General features: G+C 35.4%; 1 long non-coding RNA gene across 1 annotated transcript in view; it reads right to left on the reverse strand.

Moving 5' to 3' along the window:
* LOC147584263 (uncharacterized) overlaps positions 1 to 26,771 on the reverse strand; it is a 170,553-nt gene that overhangs the window by 5,985 nt on the left and 137,797 nt on the right. The window contains exon 7 of the long non-coding RNA XR_015246604.1: positions 7,346 to 7,518. This is a non-coding gene — a long non-coding RNA (uncharacterized LOC147584263). The remainder of the gene's footprint in view (positions 1 to 7,345; positions 7,519 to 26,771) is intronic.

The following is a 26,771-nucleotide window of genomic DNA, read 5'->3' on the forward strand; positions in this document are numbered from 1 at the left end:
CCAATATTTGAGGAAAAAACTTCCGAACTCATTATATGAGGACAACATTACCCTGATAACAAAGCCATACACAGAATGTATGAGGAAAACAAAACAAAAACAAACAAACAAACAAACAAATACAGGCCAATATCCCTGATGAATATAGATGTAAAAATACTCAGCAAAAATAAACCTGGAGGGTATTATGGTAAGTGAAATAAGTAAAAGAGAAACACCATATGATATCATTTATATGTGGAATCTAAAAAACAAAACAAATGAACAGAGAAACAAACAGAGACAGAATCATAAACACAGAGAACAAATTAGTGGTTGCCAGAGGGGAGAGGACTAAGGGATGGGCAAAATAGATAAAGGGGATTAAAAGGTACAAACTTCCAGTTATGAAATAAATAAGCCATGGAGATACAAAGTACCATGTAGGGAATACAGTCTATAATATTTTAATAACATTGTACGGTGATAGATGTAACTACACTTACCATGATGAGTATAGTATAATATACAGAATTGTCAAATTACTATGTTGTATACTGAAACTAATGTAACACATGTCAATTATACTTAAATTTAAAAAAAGAGAGTGAGACAAGATGAGGATAAAAAGGCAGATAAAAAAAGTTTTCAGCAAAATATTAGGAAAAAAATTCAACAGTACATTAAAAAGATCATACACCATGATCAAGTGGTATTCGTTCCCAGGATGCAAGGATGGTTCAACATCTGCAAATCAATTATATGATGCAGTGCATTAACAACATGAAGGATAAAAATCATATGATCATCTCAATAGATGAAGAAAAAGCATTTGACATCATCAACATCCATTTATGATTAAAATAAATCACTCTCAACAAAATGCGTATAAAGGGAACATACTTCAACACAATAAAGGTTATATATGACAAGCCCAGGACTAATATGATACCCACTTATAAAAAGATAAAAGTTTTCTTCTAAGACCAAGAACAAAACAGGGATTGCCATTTTTATTCAACACAGTACTGGAAGTCCCAAGCAGAGGACTTGGGCAAGACAAAGAAATAATAGGCATACAAGTAGGAAAGAGAGCATTAAAGCTGTTTCTATTTGTAGATGGTATTATATATAGAAAATCCTGAAGATTCCACCAAAAAACTGTTAGAACTAATCAGCAAATTCAGTAACATTGCAGGACACAAAAGCAACATACAAAAAACATTGTGTTTTTATACAACAACAATGAACTACCAGAAGGAGAAATTAAACATTCCAATTTACAACTGCATCAAGAAGAATAAAATACATAGAAATAAATTTAACTGTGAAGAGAAAGACCTGTATACTGAAAACCATAAGACACTGATGAAAGAAATTAAAGAAGACACAAATAAGTGGAAAGATAGTCCATGCTCATGGATTGGAAGAATTAATATTGTTAAATTGTCCCTACTACCCAAAGCAATCTACAAAATCAATGCAATCCTTATCAAAATTTCAATGACATTTTTTCACAGAAATGGAAAAAACAATCCTAAAATTAGTATGGAACCATAAAATATACCAAATAGCCAAAGAAATCTTAAGAAAGAAAAACAAAGCTTGAGGTATTAAACTTCCAGATTTTGAACTATATTACAAAGCTATAGTAATCAAAACAGTGTGGTATTGGCATACAGACAGACACATAGATCAATAGAGCAAAATAGAGAACCCAGATACAGGCCAGGCATATATAATCAATTAATTTGTAACAAAGGAACCAAGAATATACAATGGAAAATGGACAGTCTTTTCAAAAAATGGTGTTGGGAAAACTGGTAGCCATATATAAAAGAATGAAACTGGACCTCTATCTTATACCATACACAAAAATCTACTGAAAGTAGATTAAAGACTTGAACATAAGACCTACAATCATAAAGCACCCAAAAGAAAACATAGAGGTTAAGCTCCTTGACATCCGTCTTGGCAATGACGTTTGGGATTTGACACCATAAGCAAAGGAACAAAACCACAAATAAATAAGCAGGACTACATTTAACTAAAAAGTTTCTGCACAACAAAAGAAACCATCAACAAAATGAAAAGGCTACCTATGGAATGAGAGAAAGTATTTGCAAACCACATATCTGATAATGGATTAATATCCGAAATACAACAGGAACTTATAGCAACACAACATACAACCCAATTAAAAAATGGACAAAGAATATGAACAAATACTTTGCTAAAAATAAAAAAATACAAAATACAGATGGCCAAAAGGTACATGAAAAGTTATTCAACATCACTAATAATCAGGCAAATGCAAGTCAAACTGCAAAGACATATCAGCTCACACCTGTTAGAATGGCTATCATAAAAAAGACAAGAAATAACAAATGCTAGTGAGGATGTGGAGAGAAGGGGAACTATGTACACTGTTTGTGGGAGGAATGTAAATTGGTATAGACACTACGGAAAACAGTATAGGGGTTCCTCAAGAAATAAAAACAGAACTACCACACAATCCAGAAACCCCACTTCTGAGTATATAACCAAGGGTAATGAAACCATTATCTGAAAGAGATAATCGGTCCTGCTATGTTCATCACTGTATTATTTACAATAGCTAAACCATGGAAACAGCCTATATTTCCAGCCATGGGTGAATGGATAAAGAAATTGTAGTTTATACATACAATGGAATATTACACAGTCTTTAAAAAGAAGGAAATCCTGCCACATGTGAAAACTCAGATGGATCTTGAGGTCATTGTGTGAGGTGAAATAAGCCAGAGAGAGGAGGATAAACATTGCATGGTATCACTTACAATGAAACCTAAAACAAAAAAAAAAAGAAAGTCAAAAGTCAAAAGTCAAACTCATAGGAACAGAGAATAGAAAAGCACTTGCCAGGGGCTGGGGGCTGGAGGAAATAAGGGAATTGTTGGTAGAAAAGTAATACAAACTTTCAGTTATAAGATGAATAAAATCTTAGTATCTAATATGTAACTCAATGACTGTAGTTGATAACATTGTATTGTATAATTGGATGTGGTAAGAGTAGAACTTCACACACACACAAAAAGGCCAATATACAAGGCAATGGATCTGTTGATTAAACTTGATAGAGGGAGTCCTTTCACAGTTTATACATATAAAATCATCATGATATGCACTTTATCTTACTATTTCATTTTTCAATTATACCTCAATAAAAAAAATAGAAAAAACTATTAGAATTGCAGATCCACAAGAAAATGCATTTCACTGTCTAGAGTTCTACTAACTTCTCTCTGATTAAAACTGATTTCAGGAAGGACGATACAGTTTTATTTTTCCTTCTCAGGACCCTCTAAGTTATATGACATATTTTTGAAAAGTCACTTAACTTTGGAGGTGAAGAATGATTAACTGGCACAGACTTCAAGGACAAATACATCAACAGCCCATTTCAGCCCAATCTGCGTGCCTACTAGGATTCAGCCATGGCTGGACCCTTATGGCAATAAGAAGAATTGCTCCCCACCCTATCAGAGGCCTATTTACATGACTCAATTTTTAGGAAGTTCGTTTGGTGTGGGAAGCAGAAAAGATCTATATGAAAGTCAAAATATGGGATAAGCCTGTGGATTTCTCTGAGCCATAGGAAGAGACAAGTGGGAAGCCAGTGGTTTTCAAAGGCACAAAAGGACATCCAAATAAAGAATCTTTTTCACTCAACCAATATGTATGGGGTGCTTATTATAAAATGGCAATGGGAATACAACTGTGAAAAAGCCACAGGCTCCCATCTCTGATCAGAAGAGAAATAGCACGTAAGTTATAAATCTTAACAAGTGCTACAATAAATAAATAAATAAATAAATAAATAAATAAATAAATAAATAAAGCAATGTGGTAAACGGGGACAATTTTCAATAGAATAGAAAGGGAAGACCTCCACAAGGAGGGATATTTGAACCTACATGGAAGGATGAGAAGATGGGGATGGAATGAGAAGGAGAAAGACATGTCCAGGAGCAGCAAGAACAAAAACCCTAAGGCAGGAGAAATCTTGGCACCTCTCAGGTGTAGGCAGGCCGGGTGGTAGAAGCCTACTGAGAGCAAGTGGTACTGGGTGAGGGGCCAGCTACTCTCCACCACTGCAGGAGTTTGCATTCCATCCTCAGATTTATGGGAACTCACTAGAGGATTTTTAAACAGAGACTTGATTTTATTTACTGTTTTCATAGATCACTCTGCTATGGAAGGAGCATGGCAAGAGTGGTGAAAGGGTGGTTAGAATGGAGATTACAATTCTTGCAGTTACCCAGGAAGGAAATGATGGTGTTCTAGGATCAGGAATAGTAGTGATATAGAAGACAAGTAAATGACTTCAAAGTTTATTTTGGAAACAAATACAGAATTTCTTTTGGGTTGGTTATGGAAGGTAAGAGGAAAAACATAGTCAAGCATGAGTCCTAGGCTTTGGTATACGTGTTGGGATGTATGGTAGGATTTCAATGGGGACTGAGGGAGAAGTTGGTACAACATTGGGAGCATATAACTTGAGATGCTGACTAATGTTACCCAGACATCAGCTGGAGGTTCTCTAATTTCTGAGATTTAGGTAGTACACCTTTGAACCCTCCATTCTATAGTATGAGGAGAACTAGAACTCCTCAAGATTTCTTTTTTTTTTTTTCCACAAGGGTTTAGATTTTCACCATTATCCTGTGTATCTGCCTCCTGTGTCCTCATCTTCTACCTCCATTCACCCCTGTCAACACTTCAACCTCTTTTTTTTTCTTTCATTTTTTTAAAATATGTGTTTGTTTCCTTGTTTGGTACATTTATTCATAACACAACTAATGTCATTGTATGTAACGTTACAGGGTTGGCATACTGATTTCAACTAATCATAGTTAATTGTAAGGGATGCCATATAATACCACATTCTTGGGGGGAAAAAGATAATTAGGACAATAATATTACACTTAATACTTTTTAGAAACAGCTGTGTAACATTTGGGATTGATTATATATAAGTCTTTATGCTTGTCAAAGCCATGGTACATTTTCTAAATGACTTCAGGTTTTCACTGGAGTCCCTGTCACTGAAGTCACATTGTTCTTAGAACATTTAATGTAGAAAAACATCTCTGATGTCATTCTAAACCCAATTATTTTCAAATGGTACTAGAAATGGTACCAAGTTCTTTATTTCATTCATTCCTCCTGTGCCAGTGACGATCACTCTTATGTCAAGGTCTTCAAATTACTGTGAACAATTTCTTCCCAATAAATGCAGTGACTCATGATAGCTCCTAACAGGAAGCATGTCCTGTTATAATTTCTGCTTCAACTCATCTGCTGCAGAATCAGCCAAAGGCCAGAGAAGCAGGACATCCTGCTTCTTGCAAGAGACCTATGGCAAACAATATGTGCTCCTGTTGATAGTTGCCTCTCTCACCCATAAGTTCACAAAACAAATCCACTCATATCCACTCCATTCAGCATCTTCTGGATCTTTACTCATGTCAATGAAGATCTGAGGTGTCAGCGAGATCATAGCCAGACTCATAACTTATTTAAAATCTCCACAGATTTCAAATGAAAGTATATAAAACTATCTTAGGGAGTATTAAAAATCATTAGATTACATTTTACTTTTACTAAAAAATATTTATTGTACACTTATAATAGGCCAGGAACTCTAGGTGCTAAGGAAAAATAACAGTACAAATGGACACATATGCTACTATCAAGCAGCTAAAGGGTCTGAGGGTCTTTGAGCTTTTGTTTTTTTTTTTTTTGTTTTTGTTTTTTTACATTTTTTTAAATTGAGGTATAAGTGACATGTAATATTATGTTATTTTCAGGTATACAACATAATAATTCAATATTTGTATACACAGTGAAATGATCACCACAAAATAAGTCTAGTTACCATCTGTATTATACTGTACTACACAAAATTACAAAAAAGTGAAGTTTTTTTTCCTGTGATGAGAAACAAGATTTTAAGATTTACTCTCTTGGTAATTTCAAATATGCACTACAATACTATTGATATAGACACTATGCTGTACATTACACATCCATGACTTATTCACTTTATAGCTGGGTATCTGTATCTCTTGACCCCCTTTACACATTTCACTCTCCTTCCAAGTCCCCTTCCCCCCCGCACCCACCATTCTGTTCTCTGTATCTATGAGTTTAATTTTGTTTGTTCTGTTTTGTTTTCCAATGTTTTTATTTGGGTATAATTGACACAAAATGATACCTTCGTTTTAAGTGTATAACATAGTGATAGGACAAATTTATACACCACGCTATACTCACTACAAGTACAGCTGCTTTCTGTCACTATGCAACACTATTAAAATATCATTAACAATATTCCTTATGCTGTGTCTTCTACTCCCATGACTTATTCATCTATAACTGGAAGCTTGTGTCTCCCACTCCCCTTCACCCATTTTGCCCAGTTCCCCCTCCCCTCTGGCAGCCCTTAGTTTGTTCTCTGTATTTTTAGTTCTCATTCTGCTTTTTGTTTGTTTATTCTCTCTCTTTTTTTTTTTTTTTTTTTAGATTACACATGTAAGTGAAATCATATGGTATTTGTCTTTTTCAGCCTGACTTACTTCACCTAGGATAATATCCTCTAGGTCCATCCATGTTGTCACAAATGGCACAATCTCATCCTTTTTTTATGGCTAAGTAATATTAATCAAGTAAGATGCCAAGATTTTGAGGATTTTTGAGCTTGATATAATACGGAAGCAATTTTTCAACTGGGAACACTCAAGACATTACAGGTTAATACCAAAAAATATATGTGTCATTGACAGTGGCACTTGAGATTTTGGCATACTCTTCAATTTCTGAGTGAAACTAAACTACCATGTCTCAAACAAATGGACTGTCTTTTCCTTCATCCTAAACACTTTCTGATCAGGATTGCTCCATAACCCTGAATCTCATGGATTCTCAATAGTAAGTGTTAATTAAATAGAAAGAGTAATGGCTAGATGGGTAGCAAGAGTGCTATGAATATCTTAAATTTATTTGGAACTCTATGAAGTTATATTGTTTTGCAGAGATTCTTTAATAATGTGCCTATAAGCTGCAGCATCCAAACTTCTCTGCCATAGAACTTTGTGGAAGTTGTACTTAGTTAGAAGGAATATGCTAGTATAATACCAACCAGTTCAAGGAAACTTTTCATTTCCCAAAGTATTTACCCTATAGGAATTAAGAGTTGATCATATACGTGAGTTGAATCTAGTAGGTGAAGTTTTATGATTAAGCAAAATTTTTATTTTTATTACTGTGGAGTCAGTGGAATGACATTTAACTTAAAAACAAACAAACAAACATATGGGGGTACCTCAGTGGCTCAGTCGGTTGAGTGTCTGACTCTTGATTCCAGCTCAGGTCATGATCCCAGAGTGGTGAAACCAAGCCCTGCATAGGGCTCCATATTAGAGATGGAGCCTGCTTGGGATTCTCTCTCTCTATCCCTCTTCCCATCTTCCCTGCTCACATGCTCAATTTCTCTTTCTATAAATTAAAATTAAAATTAAAATATTAAAAAGAAAACATTTTAAGCCTACTCTACATTTTACCAACAGGATAGATTCCACTGAAGCACCAACAGATTGCTCTAAATATAGTTCCACATTGCCATCAACTTCCTTTTTTTTTTTTTTTTTGAGAGAAGAAAAGAACCTCATTTTAAGCCTCTGTGTCTTTAAAACAAAATGCAAGGTGGTGAACTACAATGACAATTTAGATTATATGTTGAAACTGCACTAAATCCCTAAAATCCAAAAGAATACTGTGCTGCTTTCAATAGTGGCTGCACCAAAGTACATTTCCATATATCCACTATATTACAAAGGTATAATAATTAACAGACTATTTTGATTACTTAGTTTTATAATATAGTCATTGAATAGTATGACCATCTTAACAACATTAATTCTTCCAGTCCATGAGCATCGACTATCTTTCCATTTATTTGTGTATTCTTTAACTTCTTTCATTAATGTATTAATGATTGTATGTTTCTAGAAATATATCCCTTTCTTCTAGGTTGTATAATTTGTTGGCCTATCATTATTCATAATAATCTCATAATCCTTAGTATTTCTGTGGTATCAGTTGTAACTTCTCTCTCATTTCTCGTTTTATTTATTTGAGCCCTCTCTTTTTTTCTTGGTGTAACTAGCTAAAGGTTTGCCAATTCTGTTTATCTTTTCAAAGAACCAGTTCTTAGTTTCACTGATCTTTTTATATTGTCTTTTAATCCCTATCTCATTTATTTCCTCTCTTATATTATTAAGATTGGTCTTGTTTCTTGAGCTAGGCCTGTATTGCTATGAACTTCCCTCACAGAACTGCTTTTGCTGCATCCCATAGATTTTGGTAAGTTGTATTTCCATTTTCAGTTGTCTTTTATTTCTTTGTTCACCCACTGGTTATTCAGTAGCATGTTGTTTAATCCCACATATTTGTGATTTTTCATTTTCTTTTTGCAACTGATTTCTTGTATTATACCACTGTGAAAAGATGCTTGATATGATTTCAGTCTCCTTAAGTGTAATGAGACTTGTTTTGTGGCCTAACATATGTCCTATCCTGGAGAATGTTCCATGTGCACTTGAGAAGAATGTGTATTCTGTTGCTTTTGGATGGAATGTTCTATATATGTCTATTAAGTCCATCTGGTCTAATGTTCATTTAAGGCTGATGTCTCATTAATGATTTTCTGTCTAGATAATCTATCCACTGATATAACTGGGGGTATTAAAGTTACCAGGGGCTTTATTTTATCATTCCAGCTACAAGAGGAGTCAAACATACTCAACCTAGCCTGGGTCTCCCATAAGCCTTTAAAAAAAAAAGAAAAGATTAGGAAAGTTCTAATAGAAGCATTGCCAGTGGCCTAGCTTTTCAAGTCAAGCCTCATATTAAGTGAGAGAATATATTTAAAAGTCTTCATGCATTACCTTCTGCAACATAGGCACTGAAAGAGTGTCAGTCATCCATCCTTTGCCATCCTTTGTTTGGTATATTCAAAGCAAGTCTTAGTGTCCTTCTCCACTGGAGTCCTACAAGTAAATTAAGCCCTAATGCCCAAAGGCATCCTTTGGATATAATTAATTAACTTCTCTCTTATGCATCTACAAAAGTACTACCTAAGTATCACTCTTGGGAGACTTGATAAAACAAGCCCTCAAATCATTTTCAGAAAGGCTTACTTCTCTCACACAAGCCTCAACTGAAGTTAAGAAAGATTGGAAGACAGTATCACTTTCACCTTCTATTTTTAAAAGCAAGGTTGAACTGGGGGAAATACCTAATTTGGTAAAGGCACCGACCCTAGAACAACAAAAAATAAACGAGAAGCCACAGTCTCTAGAGAACTAAAGACTCAAAAGAGAAAAGTTAGACTCACTGAAGGTGAGTGTTCTAAGGGAAACAGAACTGTGCAGAGGCCAGAGCCAATGAAACACCAGTCAGACTAAAATCAAATATGGTACAGCTGACACTAAAACAAATGCACCCATTCAAGGAAAGAGACCAGAAAAACTTAGAAAATATTATGCTCCTCTGTACTCTTCAAAGGGCCCCGAAACATCTAAGATAAACTGTTACATGCTCACATATTCTACAAACAATGTTCTAATCACACAAAGGGAAATAAGGCATGCCCCCAAAAATCTCAAGGCTGAGAAGTTACCCAGATGAAAAAGGTTTATTGTCAGAAGTTAATTTAAAATTCTAAAAAGGGCTTAAAAACATTTATTCTAATTGCTCAGAGTCTCTTTCCCAGAAAGGAAATGACCTAACTCAAGGACATAGAAACTCATCATGGCCTTTTACAAAGTTGACAAAGACATGACAAAATTAAGTTGTAGAGACACATTAACATTTCTTAAGTAAACATATAATTGCTTACTTCCATATAGTTCAAGTGCATGGACTGGACATGCAGTAATTCATGATATACATCTATCATTACTAGCAAACTTTTACCACAAATCAACTTTATGCAAGTGATGTAAAATGAGATTTATATTTAATGCACTATTGTAAATTGCACCAATTGCCAGTGTTAACACTGGCAACATCAGATGCCAAAAAAGCTCTTAAATGCCTGGAAGGAGAATGCTTTCCAAAAGTGTTAGGAAAATAAATAAATAAATAAAAGGAAATGGGAACAAAAAGAAAAAAAGAACCTTCTTGTCACTTAATATTCTGTAGGAAGTCCATAAAGTGTACTTGAAAATAAAGAAAACAGATATTTGGACTTTTCAGTCAAGGGCAGAAGAAAGCAGGCTGCCCTTCCCTCCTCTCTTTTAAAATTACTCAGTATAACCTGGAGGTCTGGCTAACACAAATCATTCTAGTTTTCAGGTACAGCAAGTGGCAACACTCAAGTATATTACCTCATTTTTAGATGAATTTGCCATTCACTTTTACAGCCAACAAGAACAATAAAAACTGACCCCTTAAAGTACCTGTCTTCATACAAGCAAGTATTGAATTTCACAGTTTCATAAAAATTATAATTGCAGCAAGGTAGCTAATGATCTCCTCTGACCACTCTACAAATTTTTAATCAGCTCAGGTAAAATTATCTTGGGATGATTGCAAATAAAAATGTCTGCTATGCCCTCCATAATCTGTAATTTGACATTTGATAATAATGCTAAATTATTTCACCATATTTTAAAAGCCCAGGACATTGTTCAAGTGCCACTGCCAATGAAGATTTGGATAACCAACATATTTATTCCTTTGACATACAAAAGACCTAAATGTTTTTAAAACATGGAGGACCGACTCACCTTCTTCAATTAGGAATGATACAGACTAGGTGTAAGTTTTAGATCCAACTGAGTTCAAAACATGATTTCCTAATTAACTAATTTTATCTTAACTTCTCAACAGTTTTCTCACCTGTAAAAAGGGGGAAAACCCTCTATATAGCACTGCTAAGGGGATCAAAAGAGATGATTTACAAAGTGTTTTGCACAATTTGTGGCACGTATAGAGATGAACAAATGAGAGCTGTAATTTTATTGTGGGGAAAGAAAGGATGTTTAGAATGCCACAGTTTTAATACCTAAAAACATATCACCTTTTATTATACTACCTTGGTTTCAGGAAATATTTAATGTAGCTTATAAAGATATTTAAAATACAAAGTCCCTAAATCAAAATGTAAATACAAAAAAGAAAAAGAAAGATGAGGTTAATTTTTAAAGGCAAAATGTCAGAAAAGATGAGCTTTATCAGTTATATATAGTATAATTCCTAAGATAAACAGAATGATTATTTAAGAAAATAAATCAATAACTGATTAATTTAATTGACACTAAAGCAAAGCAGGAATTTTTTTTCTAAGAATCTTTTTAAAAGAGGGCAAAAAATGCAATGAAAAATATCTTCAACAATATCCTTACAAAAGACAAATTTCACATACTTTCTCAATATAGGCACCACACCAAATTGCAGTGACACGTTTTTTAATAAAATCAGAAATCCCATACTAGTAACCAAGAGCACTTTTTTGAATTTGAAAAATTAATATTATAAGTAGACTTGGTACTGTGTTTACAAAGAATTCCCCAGAGGGTCCATTCCTGCACGAAGCAGAAATCTATAATAGACAGACATCATCTCATCAAACAAGCTCACCACCCTCTACACTAGTCCACCTGGAAAAGGGTTTTCATAGAAGAAGGAGAAATCAGGCACTTTTTGCCTTTAAATAACTTGAATGAATGGAAATCATTTTTATAAAGGAGATAAGAATTACACTGGAAATCATAACTCTAAGAACTTGGTAGAATTTAAGCTTTATCACCTCTCATATTTGTTAAATTCTGTTTTCTCTTAGGATATATGATCAAAACTCGGAAAATGAAAGGGGAAACAAATTAGAAAGATTGCATTCCATACCACTGCCAGTCTGGAAAGGAGAAAAGGTAACAAGGGGAAGAGACAGGAAGTCCTCTGGAGTAGACTCTGAAATGGTCCTCAGGGTCAGCACTTCTTGGCTAAAGTCAGGCAGATGAAAAAAAAAAAAAAAAAAAGTAGAGACAGATAACAGAAAGAGAATAATAATAATGTTTGATCTTTATTAAGTGGTAACTGAGCACTTTAAGTATCTAATTTCAAGCTCATAACAATCTTATGAGGGAAGTACTATTATTATTCTCCCTTTTTGCCAATAAGGAAACATACAAAATCATTTGGTAGCCCTGCCACATTGTTTGTGAGTGGCAAAGACAGGCTTCAAAGGCAGGCACTCTAGCTCCAAAGCTCTCTCCCAGTGCCCCACACCACATAAAAACTGCACTCACACAACTAATACAGTGTCTCACCACCTAAATCAGCTTTGAACTTTAAAGAGCTAACCTTTAGATGCCTGCCCAACCACTGGGGGAAATCACTGAGGTCAGTGTCAATAAGAAGTTATAATTATTCATATCTATTCATGAAATATGACATTTATAGATTTCTTAATCACCAGGCTAGGAACTCAAAAGTTCACTTTTGAAATTTAAGGGCACTTTAGATATCATGTAAAATGTTAAGCAAAAACCTATCATCAACTCTGGAGCATACATATCCAATAATTGCTTTGCTCTTAAAGTCTGCAAATCCTCCTAGTCAAATAACAGGCTTGGAATAATCTGCACAGAATCTAAACCTGCTTTGGTAACATATGGGCAGTTTAAGATACACATGTCCCTATCACGACATTTTGTTCAAAGAATGGGCATAGTCTTTTAAAAAACTAATCAAGGGTAAAAAGATAACTGCAATACTAGTCATTAAAGTCAACTGATGTCCTATTCAAATACCAAGGGACAGGGTAAACAAGGCAATAGGAAATAAGATAAAATGAGATTGAGATCACTTTACCAGTATCTTCAGTCCACATTCCACATTATTATGCATTAATAGGTGCTGTAATCCTCATTTCTGTAAAACAATTTGCATTGTTCTGTTACTATTCTAACTTGCCTAACATTTATAATGGGATCAATGTTGAAAGTGTTTATTGTTGCTATTAACAAATACAAATATGGGGCGCCAGGGTGGCTCAGTCGGTTGGGCGTCCGACTTCGGCTCAGGTCATGATCTCGCGGTCCGTGAGTTTGAGGCGCGCGTCGGGCTCTGTGCTGACAGCTCAGAGCCTGGAGCCTGTTCAGATTCTGTGTCTTCCTCTCTCTCTGACCTTCCCCCATTCATGCTCTGTCTCTCTCTCTCTCAAAAAAAATGAATAAACGTTAAAAAATAAATACAAATATGAATGACTATTTCTCATTAAGCAAATAACCATGTATAACATTCCTCTTTTGAAGGTACCAGGCACTTAATATGTGACAAGAATAAAAAGAGGAACACAGAAAAAAAAAAAGTGAGGTCTTTGGCTTTAAGGAGTTACACGTTTAGATGAAAAAAGTGAAATTTATAATTAATTACAGTTAAACCTGAGTCAATCATATAGTTGAAGATACTTAGAATTAGAGAGTATTAAAAAGGAGGAAGGATTAAACAATGTTTCAAGTTTTGGGATTAGATCATTTAGAGAAAAGCAAAAGGTACAATTGAACTGCCTTAAAAGTTTCTGGCATCATTAATTAGCTCTATCTCTACAAAAAAATTTAGGAAATGGGGAAAATTTTGTCTAAGCAAAAGTAAGGACAAAGTTGATGATCAGGATAATTAAATTTCGATGAGAAAACTTTTTCATATCTAAAATTCTGAAAAATTATCAGTAAATCAAATAAATACTGCCTGCTTTATTGACAAATCCAATTGGAAAAATTGTTTATGGAAAGAAGAGGAAACGGAATAGAACCTCAGGCCTTGGGACTCTAAGGAGAAGAGAATTAAAAACATCATGAAATAGGCAAAGCAGAGGGGGAAAATTTTAAGTAGACAATTTTAAGAAAAGACAGGCCCCCTTTTTTAATATGTTTGCAAACCTTCGATAATACTTCTAATGTACAAGCATTTACAAAATCATCTCTCAGTTTTTCCATCAGGAAGATGAACAATAGGTATATTAGCCCAATAATTCAGAAGACACTTCCATTATGTTGAATATGCTATTAAAACTATTTTGTGACCTGTGGACCCATACCAACCTTCAGGGATCTCCCACTGAGAAGCCAACCTTGGAAAAAAACAACTTTGTGATTAACCCACCAAGTAAACAATCCTCAAGCATATAGCCCAGAGCTGATTTTTCCATCACGCTGAGCTTTATTTGGAAAATAGCCACTTAAAATAAAATTCTAAAATCCATGCCAACAACATAAAGTTGTCAGAAGCTTGATTTCTGAATTCTTTATTATTTTAATACTATCAACCAATGAGTCTTTAGGAAGGAAATCTTTTATTGGAGGTTAATAATGTGTTCATTATGCCTACCATACGGTTAGCAAAGAAGAGAGAACTGGCTTGGAGTTAGAATAAAGAATGATAATCTCTTAAACTTCAGGCTTCCATGCCTCCTGACTTAATGAAAAGTAGTGAAAACATGCTAAAATAATGGATATAGGTGTTTCTCACAAAGTTGTTCAAATTCAAGGAACTACTATTATAAACCTAATGTATGTATCCTAAAAACTTCTAAATGGCATAATAATAAGAATAGAATATATCAAAGAGATAATTAATGCCACTTTTATAGGTCAAGAAACTAGATCACAGTAACAAACCATCCCATTAGCATTACCTGATTAAGCAGGTATGGAGGACCTATTATGTGCTAGGCATTGCACTAAGCGCTGGGGACAGAAAACTTAATAGGAATGGCCCCTGCCATCTGGAACTTATAATTACTCCACTGACTACAAATGCACACTGTCTTATAAATAATGAAAATGATAACACTGTCTGAGCTGAACAGTTATTTTATTTGGCTTCACATGTACAAGAACAGCATTTATTGAAGCACAAAATAAAATAAAAATGGAAAAGTGATGCTGCCATCTGAGTATCCATTAAAAAGCCACATAAAAATCACATTTACATTAATGTGTAAGATTGACTAAAACAAAAAACAAACAACTGCCCCTTCCCCCAAAAAACTCCAGTGAAATGTTGCTTGGAGGTTTTAGATAATTATCTTATTTCTTCAACTGATATGTGCACATGAAGTCTGGGTGTCAACTCTCAATCCCCAGCAAGATTTCCTCAGATACATGGGTGCAACAGAACCACTCCATCCCCAGGTGGTTTTGATTTGAATTGCAGGTCTCAAACAAGATAGACTTGACCTTAAATGGAATTTATCTAACTCAAATATTTCAAGTGCCATTTATTATTTTTATGAAAAATAAAAAAATTCACAATTCTCTTGGAGTTTGGCAATTCACAATCCAAGCAAGAAATTCTGGGTTCCAGACTTGAGTTATAAAGGAAAAATGAGAGCATCTCAGCATTTCAAAATTGCTAAAATTCAGGAATGAAAAAACTCTCACCATGTTATAAAGAAGTTAATAAGCAGTATTCTCCCAAGTTTGCAGCAAAATCTTTCCTCTACTTCTGATAAGAAGAATGCAAGCTAGTTTTTGTAGCTAAAAAGAGTAGTTTCTCAAAACTTATATTTTTGTCTCTGCGATTTTTTTTCCCAACTAAACTGAAACTGACCAATGAGATTTTGAAAGGACTCCATTATTTAACAGTAACCTATAATCATAGACATTCTCTTCAATCATTGAAATAGCTTAAATAATTAGAAATAATGATTAATACCATTTGAATCCCCGCCAATCTAAAAGGCAGAATTTTGCAATAGGAAAGGAAAATTAGAATGCTTAATTGCAAGAGGAAGAAAAGAAATATTCTGACTGAAAAAAAAAAAAAAAGACTAAATTTAGATTAGAATTATATTCATCTTTTTGTCACAATACCACAACCATTTGGTTTAACTGGTGTATGTTGGGGAAGGGGGAGTGTGGGGAAGAGGATGAAGGGATCAAAACATCTTGCTTAGTATTAGTCCCTCCTCATGTCCTCTAATTCCCTCCAAGGAGTGTTCCTGGGAACACTGCATTGATAGCCCATGGCTGACTGACCAGGCAGGCACAGACATATTTTCCTATCCTGGAAATCTGTGCCTCTAAGAGAACTAATAACATGATCCCATTCCACTTACACTTCAATTGAACTTACAAATGAAATTTGCAGACTAGGATGATCAATTGTATTTCTTGGCTTGATTCAACCTCAGAGCTTCACCTCTAAAATGCTGACTGTGTAAGCTTGCTGAAACTAATCTGAGTCTTTCTTTAAGCAAGTTCTGTCCTGATCAAGTTGTTATTTTTTGGTTTTGATTTCATTAAAATGAATATGAGCTCAAATACTGGGTGGAGTTAGTCCCTATGATTATTAGAAACTACTTATCCAAAAGACTGAAACCATGACAGGATTAGATCCTGATGACTGTCCTATTTAACAGTTATAACATCTAGGGATAAAAACAAAAACTAATATTTATTATATCCCTATCCTGTGACATGCACTGTGCAAGATATTAAGGATACAAGCCAAATGAAACATAACTGTCCCCAAAGGGGCACATCATTTATACAATGAATTAACATGCCAAGCACTATTCTATATGTTGAAGATACAGAACTGAACATTATATGGCCTTTTAAAGCTAACATTCCAGGAACATAGAAAAGCAACTTTTAGAAAATGACATGGTCATTTTAGATGGTGAGAAAGTTCTATAAAATAAAATTTAAAAATAAGCTGGGACTTCCAGGGAAGATAGCAGAATAGGAATACCCTAAGCTCACCTCGTCCCATGAATACACTAGGTAACCCACAACAGTAACAACCCAGAAAATGAACCAAAGAACTGGCAGAATAGACTCTCCACGACTAAAGGTAGAGAAGAGACCACATCAAAGAGGGAAGGAGGGCAGAGACATCGCTGGGAGCTAAAGAGACCTGTGGAACTGTCTACAGGAGGAAAGGAAACCAAGGCATGAAGAGAGGCAAGAAATAGACCTTTATCCCTAAAACCCCAGGCACAGGTAACCTGCATGAGGAAAGCAAATCCCTCAAAACATTTGGCTTTGAAGCCAGACAAGCCAAGAATCTGTAGGGCTTAACACCCAGAACTTTACAAATTAGCAGGTTTGGCTCTGGGACAGCCAGGAGTGTGATAGGAAACTGAGTCCCCACCCTTAAAGAGGCAGAACAACAAACAATGCTATGGAGATACAGCATAGAAGCAACAGTTTGAAAAATGCCTGGGATATACAGGTGGGAGATTTATTTACTGATCTCAGAGTGTGTGCTGGAAGGGTAGGGATCTTTGGGAGACTTTCCCAAGAACAAAAGAGCAGGTGGGCACCACTTCCCTTCCCCATCCCCCCTGCCTAGACACAGAAACCTGCAGGAATCAGTGCAGTGCCAATACTTGCTACCTACTTGCTAACAGCATGCCCCACCCCTGCATTCTCCTGCAGACACACCCCTTCCAATATACTCTTGGCAGGAAACCATCCAAAGAGATGCCACAACCTGGCAGTGTGCAAGCAGCGCCAACAGGGACCTGTCCCGTTCCAAAGTGATTCTGCACCAGGGAGAGGGTAAGACAGCCACACACCCCAGTCCCATTGTCGCCCCAGCAGTGAGCTGAGGGCAGACATCTGGTTTGATTAAAGGCCCTGCCCACCAGTGAAAGTTTCTCAGGGGAAACACAGGGAAAGTGCCCTACAGTTCAGTGATGCCAGCAACATCTCTGGCAAACTCCTGGTTTGACTCAAGACCAAGGCAGCCCCAGACTGGTCCACTAATGACACAGAAACCAAACCCTACCCACAAGGCAAAGAGAGCCATTTCAGAAAACTGAATTTAAGGCAAAATCAAGGCAGCCACAACAGTAGGGCACACATGACACACATGAGACACCCCTGAAGCACAAGGTTCTGATAAACAAGGGACTTTGCACTGAAGGGAACTACAGGACCTTTTCTTCATAAGACACCACTACTTATGGATGGATAGGATATGAATAGGAGACAGCTGAATTTCCAAATACATAGAAACAGACACAGAGAGTTAGACAAAATGAGGGGACAGAGGAAAATGTCCTAAATGAAAGAACAGGACAAGAGACCTAAACAAAACAGATATAAGTAATGTGCCTGGTAGATAATTTAAAATATTTATCATAAAGATACTCACTGGACTTGAGAAAAGAGTGGAGGACCTCAGTGAGACTCTAAACAATGAGATAAAAAAACATACAAAGAACCAATAAGACATGAAAAACTTAATAACTGAAATTAAAAATATACTAAAGGGAACAAATAGTATGCAAAAGGAAGCAGAAGCATAGATCAGTAGCCTGGAGGAGAGAGTCATGGAAAGCAATCCAGCTGATCAGGAGAGAGAAAAAAAAAATACAAAATGAAAATAGACTTAGGAAACTCAGCAACAACATCAAAAGTGTAATAACACCCACATTACAGGGATCCCACAAGGAGAAGAGAGAGAAAGGGGAGCCAAAAATTTATTTGAAGAAATAATAGCTGAAAACTTTCTAAATATGGGAGCAAAAAACAGAAATCCAGATCCAACAGGCATAGAGAGCCCCCCCAAAAATCAACCCAAGGAGGTCCACACCAAGATACATAGTAATTAAATGGCAAAAAGAAGTGATAAGAAGAGAATTTTAAAAGCAGCAAGAGAAAAGAAAAGTTACATACCAGAGAAAGCCCATAAGGCTACCAGCTGATTTCTCAGCAGAAACTGCAGGCCACAAGGGAGTGGCATGATATATTCAAAGTGCCGACAGGAAAAACAAAAAACAAAACAAAACAAAACAAACTTGGAGCCAAGATTACTTTACACAGTACAGCTAACATTCAGAATAGGAGAGATCAAGAGTTTCCCAGACAAAGTTTAAGGAATTCATGAGTACTTAGACCAGCCCCACAATAAATATTAGAAGGAACTCGTTGATTGTAAAGGAAAAACCATAAGTATGAAAAGTAGGAAGCACAAAAGCAGCAAATTAAGTATCTCTATAAAAATCAGTTAAGGGACTCAAAAAATAAAAGGATGTGAAAGTAAGACAAGATGTACCTAAAACATGGGAGAAGAATAAAGAATGGGTTCAAACTTAAGCAACCATCAACTTAATATAGACTGCAATATGAATAATATTTTGTATACAAACCTAATGGTAACCACAAATCAAAAACCAGTAACAGATATGCAAAAAATAAACAGCAAGAAATCTGAGTATATCCCTAAAGAAAGCCAGCAAACTGTGACAGAAGAGAGCAAGAGAAGAAAGGAACAGAGAATAAATACAGAAAACCATAAAACAAGTAACACAATGGCAATAAGTACATATCTATAAATAATTACTTTGGGTTTTTTTTTTGTTTTTTTTAAACAGTTTATTTATTTGTTTTTTTTTTTTTTGAGAGAGGGAGAGAGAGCACAAACAGGAGAGGGACAGAGAGAGGAAGAGAGAGAATCCCAAGCAGGCTGCACATTTTCAGCACAGAGCCCAACACAAGGCTTGAACTGATGAACTGTGAGATCATGACTTAAGCTGAAATCAAGAGTCAGACACTTAACTAAGTGAACTACCTAGGTGCCCTTATAAATAATTACTTTGAATGTAAATGTACTAAACATACCAATCAAATTCCATAGGGTGATGAAATGGTTAAAAAGACAAGACTCATCTATATGCTGCTTAGAAAAGACTAATTTAGACCTGAAGACACATGCAGATTAAAAGTCAAAAGATGTAAAAGCATTTATCCTGTAAATGGAAGTAAAAAAGAAAGCTTGGACAGCAATTTTTATACCAGACAAAATGGACTTTAAAACATAGACTGTAGGAGTGCTTGGGTGGCTCAGTTGGTTAAGTGTTCAACTTTTGATTTCAGCTCAGGTCATGATCTCACAATAGTGAGACTGAGCCCTGCATCTGGCTCTGCACTGACAGTGCCAAGCCTGCTTAGGATTCTGTCTCCCTCTCTTTCTGCCCCTACCCTGGGCACTTGTTCTCTCTCTCTCTCTCTCTCTCTTAAGAATAAATAAACATTAAAAAAAAAAAGACTGTAACAAGAAAAAAGGACACTATATGATCACAAAGGACATAATCTAACAAGAAGATATAACAATTATAATTATTTATGCACCCACCATGATAGCACCAAAACATATAAAGCAACTAATAACAAACATAAAGGAAGTAATTGATAGAAATAAAATAATAGTAGGGGATTTTAACACCTCACGTATATCAATGGATAGATCATTCAAACAGAATATCTATAAGGAAACAATGATTTTGAATCGCACATTGGATCAGATGGATTGAACAGATATATTTAGGACATTCCATCCTAAAACAGAAGAATACACTTTCTTTTTTTTTAAATATATGAAATTTATTGTCAAATTGTTTTCCATACAACACCCAGTGCTCATCCCAAAAGATGCCCTCTTCAATACCCATCACCCACCCTCCCCTCCCTCTCACCTCCCATCAGCCCTCAGTTTGTTCTATTTTTTAAGAGTCTCTTATGCTTTGGCTCTCTCCCACTCTAACCTCTCTCTTTTTTTTTTCCTTCCCCTCCCCCATGGATTCCTGTTAAGTTTCTCAGGATCCACATAAGAGTGAAACCATATGGTATCTGTCTTTCTCTGTATGGCTTATTTCACTCAGCATAACATTCTCCAGTTCCATCCACGTTGCTACAAAGGGCCATATTTCAATAGCCAAATTATGGAAAGAGTCTAAATGTCAATCAACTGATGAATGGATAAAGAAATTGTGGTTTATATACACAATGGAGTACTACATGGCAATGAGAAAGAATGAAATACACTTTCTGTTAAAGTGCACATGGAGGGGCGCCTGGGTGGCGCAGTCGGTTAAGCGTCCGACTTCAGCCAGGTCATGATCTCGCGGTCCGTGAGTTCGAGCCCCGCGTCGGGCTCTGGGCTGATGACTCAGAGCCTGGAGCCTGTTTCCGATTCTGTGTCTCCCTCTCTCTCTGCCCCTCCCCCGTTCATGCTCTGTCTCTCTCTGTCCCAAAAATAAATAAACATTGAAAAAATAAAAATAAAAAAAATAAAGTGCATATGGAACATTCTCCTGAATAGATCACATGTTAGGCCACAAACGAGTCTCAACAAATTCAGAAAGATTAAAGTCATAACGTGCATCTTTTCTGAGCACAACAGTATGAAACTAGAAATTTACCACAAGAAAAAATCTGGAAAGAATGCAAATACATGGAGGTTAAATGACATGCTACTATACAATGAATGGGTCAATGAAGAAATCAAAGAGGAAATAAAAAAATACATGGAGACAACTGAAAATGAAAACAGTCCAAAATCTTTGGGGTGTAGCAAAAGCTATTTTAAAAGGGAAGTTTATAGAAATATAGGCCTACCTCAAGAAACAAGAAAACTCCCAAATAAATAACATCACCTTATACCTAAATGAGCTAGAAAAAGAACAAGCAAATATAAAAGCCAGTAGAAGGAAGGAAATAATGAAGATTAGAGCAGAAATAAACAAAATAGAAAATTAAAAAACAAAACAAAACAACAACAGCAGAACAACAAAAACCAATAGAATAAATCAATGAAACTAGGAGCTGGCTCTTTGTAAATATCAACAAAATGGATAAACCTTTGGCCAGACTCATCAAAAGAGAAAGAGAGAGAGAGAGAGTGAGAGACAAAGAAGACTCAAACAAAATAAAAAATGAACAAGAAGGAATAACAACTGACACCACAGAGATAGAAAGGATTAAAAGAGAATATTGTGAAAAATTATATGCCAGCTAATTGGACAACCTAGAAGATATGGATAAATACCTAGAAACATATAACCTACCAAAACTGAAACAGGAAGAAAAAGAAAATTTGAACAGACCAATTACCAGCAATATAATCGAATCAGTAATCAAAAATCTCCCAACAAACAAAAGTCCAGCACCAGCAGGACTCAGAGGTGAACTCTACCAAACACTTAAATAACAGTTAATACTTATTCTTCTCAAACTATTCCAAAAAAACAGAATAGGAAAGAAAGCTTCCAAATTCATTCTATGTTACCCCAATACCAAAACCAGACAAATATAAGAAAAGAGAACTACAGGGCAATATCTCTCATCAACAAAGATGTAAAAATCCTACACAAAATTCAGCAAAATGAATCCAACAATACATTTTTTAAAAATCATTCACCATGATCACATGGGATTTATTCCTGGGTTGAAAGGGTGGTTTAATATTCACAAATCAATCAATGTGATGCATCACATCAATAAGAGTAATGATAAAAACCATATGATCCTTTCAATAAATACAGAAAAAACATTGACAAAGTGCAACATCCACTCATGATAAAAACCCTCAACAAAGTAGAGTTACAGGGAACATACCTCAACATAATAAGGCCTTATATGAAAAACCCACAGCAAACATCATACTCAATTGGTAAAATTGAGAGCTTTCCCTAGGTCAGGAACAAGAGAAGGATGTCCACTCTCACTACTTTTATTCAACATAGTAGTGGAAGTCCTAGCCATAACAATCAGACAACAAAAAGAAATAAAGGCATACAAATTGGTAAGAGAGAAGTAAAACTTTTGATATTTGCAGGTGACATAATACAATATATAGAAAACCCTAAAAACTCCACCAAAAAACTATTAGAATTGATAAATGAATTCAGTAAGGTCACAAGATGCAAAATCAATATCTAGAAATCCACTGCATTTCTATACACTAATAATGAAGTTGCAGAAAGAGAAATTATGAAAACAGTCCCATTTACAATTACACCAAAAATAATGAAATACCTAGGAATGAATTTAACCAAGAAGGTAAAAGACCTATACTCTGAAAACTATAAAACATTGCTGAAAGAAGTTCAAGATGACACAAATAAGTGGAAAGACGTACTATGCTCCTGGACTGGGAGAACCAATATTGTTAAAATGTCCATACTACCCAAAGCAATCTACACATTTAATACAATCCCTATTAAAATACCAACAGCATTTTTCACAGAACTAGAATAAATAATCCTAAAATTTGTGTGGAGACACACACACACACACACACACACGCACACACACACACACACACACACACACACACACACACACAATAGTCAAAGCAATCTTGAGAAAGAAGAATAAAACTGGTGGTATCACGATCCCAGATTTCAAGATATACTACAAAGCTATAGCAACCAAAACAGTATGGTACTGGCACAAAAACAGACACAGTTTTCAAAAGAACAGAATACAGAGCTCAGAAATAAGCCCATGATTAAATGGTCAATTAATCTTTGACTAAGGAAGCAAGGATACGCAATGGGAAAAACAGTGTTGGGAAAACTTGACAGCTATATGCAAAAGAATAAAACTGGATCACTTCATTACATCATACACAAAAATAAACTCAAAATGGATTACAGACCTGAATGTGATACCTAAAACCATAAAAATCCTAGAAGAGATTTTTCACAGGCAGTAATTTCTCTGTCATCAGCTGTGGCCACATTTTATGTCTCCTAAGGCAAGGGAAACAAAAGCAAAAATAAACTATTGGGTCTACACTAATTTAAAACGCTTGTGTTCAATGAAAGAAATCATCAACAAAATGGCAAGCCAACCTTTTGAATGAGAGAAGAAATTTGCAAATGATAGATCTGATAACAGGTTAATATCCAAAACATATAAAGAACTTATATAACTCAACACCAAAAAAAAAAAAAAAAAACCTAAATAATCCTATTAAAAATAGGCAGAAGACCTGAAGTGAATTGACATCTTTCCATAGAAGACATATAGATGGCAAACAGACATTGGAAAAGATGCTCAACATCACTTATTATCAGGGAAATGCAAATCAGAACCATACAGAGATATCACCTTATACCTGTCAGAGTAGCTAGAATCAAAAATCCAAGAAATAATAAGTGTTATCAAGGATGTGGAGAAAAAGGAGCCCTCATGCATTGTTGGTGGGAATGTAATTAGTGTAGCCACTGTGGAAAACAGTATGGAGGTTCCCCAAAAACTTAGAGACAGAATTAGCATATGATCCAGGAATTCCACTAGTGGGTATTTACTCAAAGAAAATTAAAACCCTAATTTAAAAACATACATGCATTCCTATGTTTATTGCAGCATTATTTACAATAACCAAGACATGGAAGGAATGTAAGTGTCCCTTTGAAAGATGAAGATAGATAAAGAAGATGTGATATATATATCACATAAAAAAAAAAGAATGAAATCTTGCCATTTGCAGCAACATGGATCGATCTAGAGAGTATAACGCTAAGTGAAATAAGTCAGAGAAAGATAAATACCATATGATTTCACTCCTGTGTGGAATATAAGAAACAAAACAAAGAAAAAAAGAGACAAAAGCACAGAATTGTAAGTATAGAGAACAACTTGATGATTACCAGATAGGAGGCAGGTGGGGAGATGGGTGAAATAAGTGAAGGAGATTAAGAGAACACTTATCATGATAAGTACTGAGTAATGGATAGAATTATTGAATCACTATATTGTACACCTGAAACTAATATAACATTGTTAAATATACTGGAATTAAAGTGTAAAAATTAAGTTTAAAAAAAGCAGAGAAATGGGCAGAAAATGCCAATAATGGGAAAGTCTTTACATTTTAAATATAGCGGTCAGGGAAGGTCTCACCATGTAGGTGATATTTGAGCAAAATCCCAAGGTGAGAGAATGAGCCAAAGCAGCTATCTGGAGAAAAAATAATCAAGGTAGACAAAGAAGAAATAAAGTATGCTTGGGGCTGGTTTATGCCTGACATTAGAGGAACAGCAATGAGGCCAGTGTAGCAAGGAGGGAAAGAGTGGTAGGAGATGAGGTCACAAAGGCAATAGGGCACCAGATCATGGTGAACCTTCCTAAAAATCATAAAGATTGTGGTCTTCCCTCAAAGTGAACTGAGAAGCCACTTGAAGGTTTAGAGGAAAGAAGTGACTGATTTGACTTATAAGTGTTTTAGCAGATATATTTATCTATCTGTTTTTATTGGGAAGAAGACTATGTCAGTATTCCAGGAAAGAGACAGTGGGGATGGACTAAGGTAGTAGTAGAAGGGGAAGTGTCAAGACAGAGTCAGGGCTTATATATATCTGTTAGAGCTCTCTGAATATACGGAAGAAAATCCCACTCTACCAAAATGAAATAAAGAAAAGAAAATTAAACAGAATATTGGGGAATCCCATGAAATCAAGAGGGAGCCTGGAGAACCAGACTTGGGAACAGGATAGGAACAAGGTAAGGAGCCACATGACCATCAGAGCAATTTGTACCACTCAGCTCAAGATTCAAATAACCAAGAGAGTTCAGATTTCCAGGCTTGAGTCACATGCCCATTTCTTTGCCCATACTCAGCAGTAAGAGTAAGAACCAATGGCTTCTGTAATGGGAATTCAAGGAGGTTTGATTTACCACCACCACCCTACAAACCCCTGGAACTGCAATAGATGGGAGAGAGATGACACCACAAAAAGAAATTAGGATGCTTTTAGGAAGTAAGGATGAATATGTATGAAGCAATTTATGTCTAGTAGAAAAAGGCAGAATTATAAACAAAATATACCTCAGAATAAATGTGGTCTCAGAAATTCACCCATACTTTTCCATAAAGAGGTATTGGTGTCCGATTGTTATCTTACCACCCTCTAGAGCTAACCATAATTCTGGTATTTACCAGACTACAGTGGAGATTAATTTATTTTGTTTTTAGGTAGTCTCACTAACAAAGTTTTTGCTTAAAAGTCCCAAATATCAGATACATCATTTTGAAAAATATTTAATTTTTTTAAGCCTATGAAATTCATAATACATACACATTTTCCCCTCAGAAAGATCCAAGGATATATATTTGAATCAGTATATTTTGATTTTGAGTTATGTGGATAACCTTGTGAATTATTGACTATAAACAGCTGAATAAAGGTCCAAATATATCCTCTTAAATCACCCTTTTCACTCTCACCCTCTAGCTCCTGCCTTTTGAACAGGAAATAGACATGGGAAAGCATAATAAGAGAATGACTCTTTATCATGTCTCCCATGTCTATTTCCTGTTCAAAGGACAGGAACTACCAAGAGAGAGTGAAAAGAATGATTTAAGAGGATATATTTGGACCTTTATTCTGAGCATGTAAACCCTGCAGATCATATTTCTAGGGAACAAGCTGATAATATGAGACTTCAGATGCTCCAGAGGGACAGCTTGATACTCCAATCTAATCAATTTTGACAAATTTGAAAGCAAAATCCAGAGACATTAGATCTCCCAATTTGTTTTAAACAGCTGAGATTCCAGATTTGTATGTAAAACCTCTGGGTTTTAAGTGCTGAAAACTTTGTTTTGAGATGGATTTGTTTAATTGTTTGGTTTTTAACACTATGTTGGAAACTTCTGTTGTCTTCTGTTTCAGTTCTTGAACACTAAAAATGACCTCTGTTCTCCATTTCAGACACCTTCAAGGTATGACCAAACCTCAACAGAGGTGACCAGATGCCTTGACTTCTTTTTACTGTTTCAATGACAATAGCACCGCATATATCTTCCCTTTGTGGAAGTCAGATGACATCTATGGCAAAGACATGTGATTCCCTGAGAATTCCCTTCATACTTGAAGTGCAACCAAAATGATCAGTGATTTTGGAACAATTTCAAAATGGCATTTCCAGTGAAGA

This window comes from Puma concolor, chromosome A1 (assembly GCF_028749965.1).
Source record: "Puma concolor isolate L17-30 chromosome A1, mPumCon1.1.hap2, whole genome shotgun sequence".
Lineage (NCBI taxonomy): Eukaryota > Metazoa > Chordata > Mammalia > Carnivora > Felidae > Puma > Puma concolor.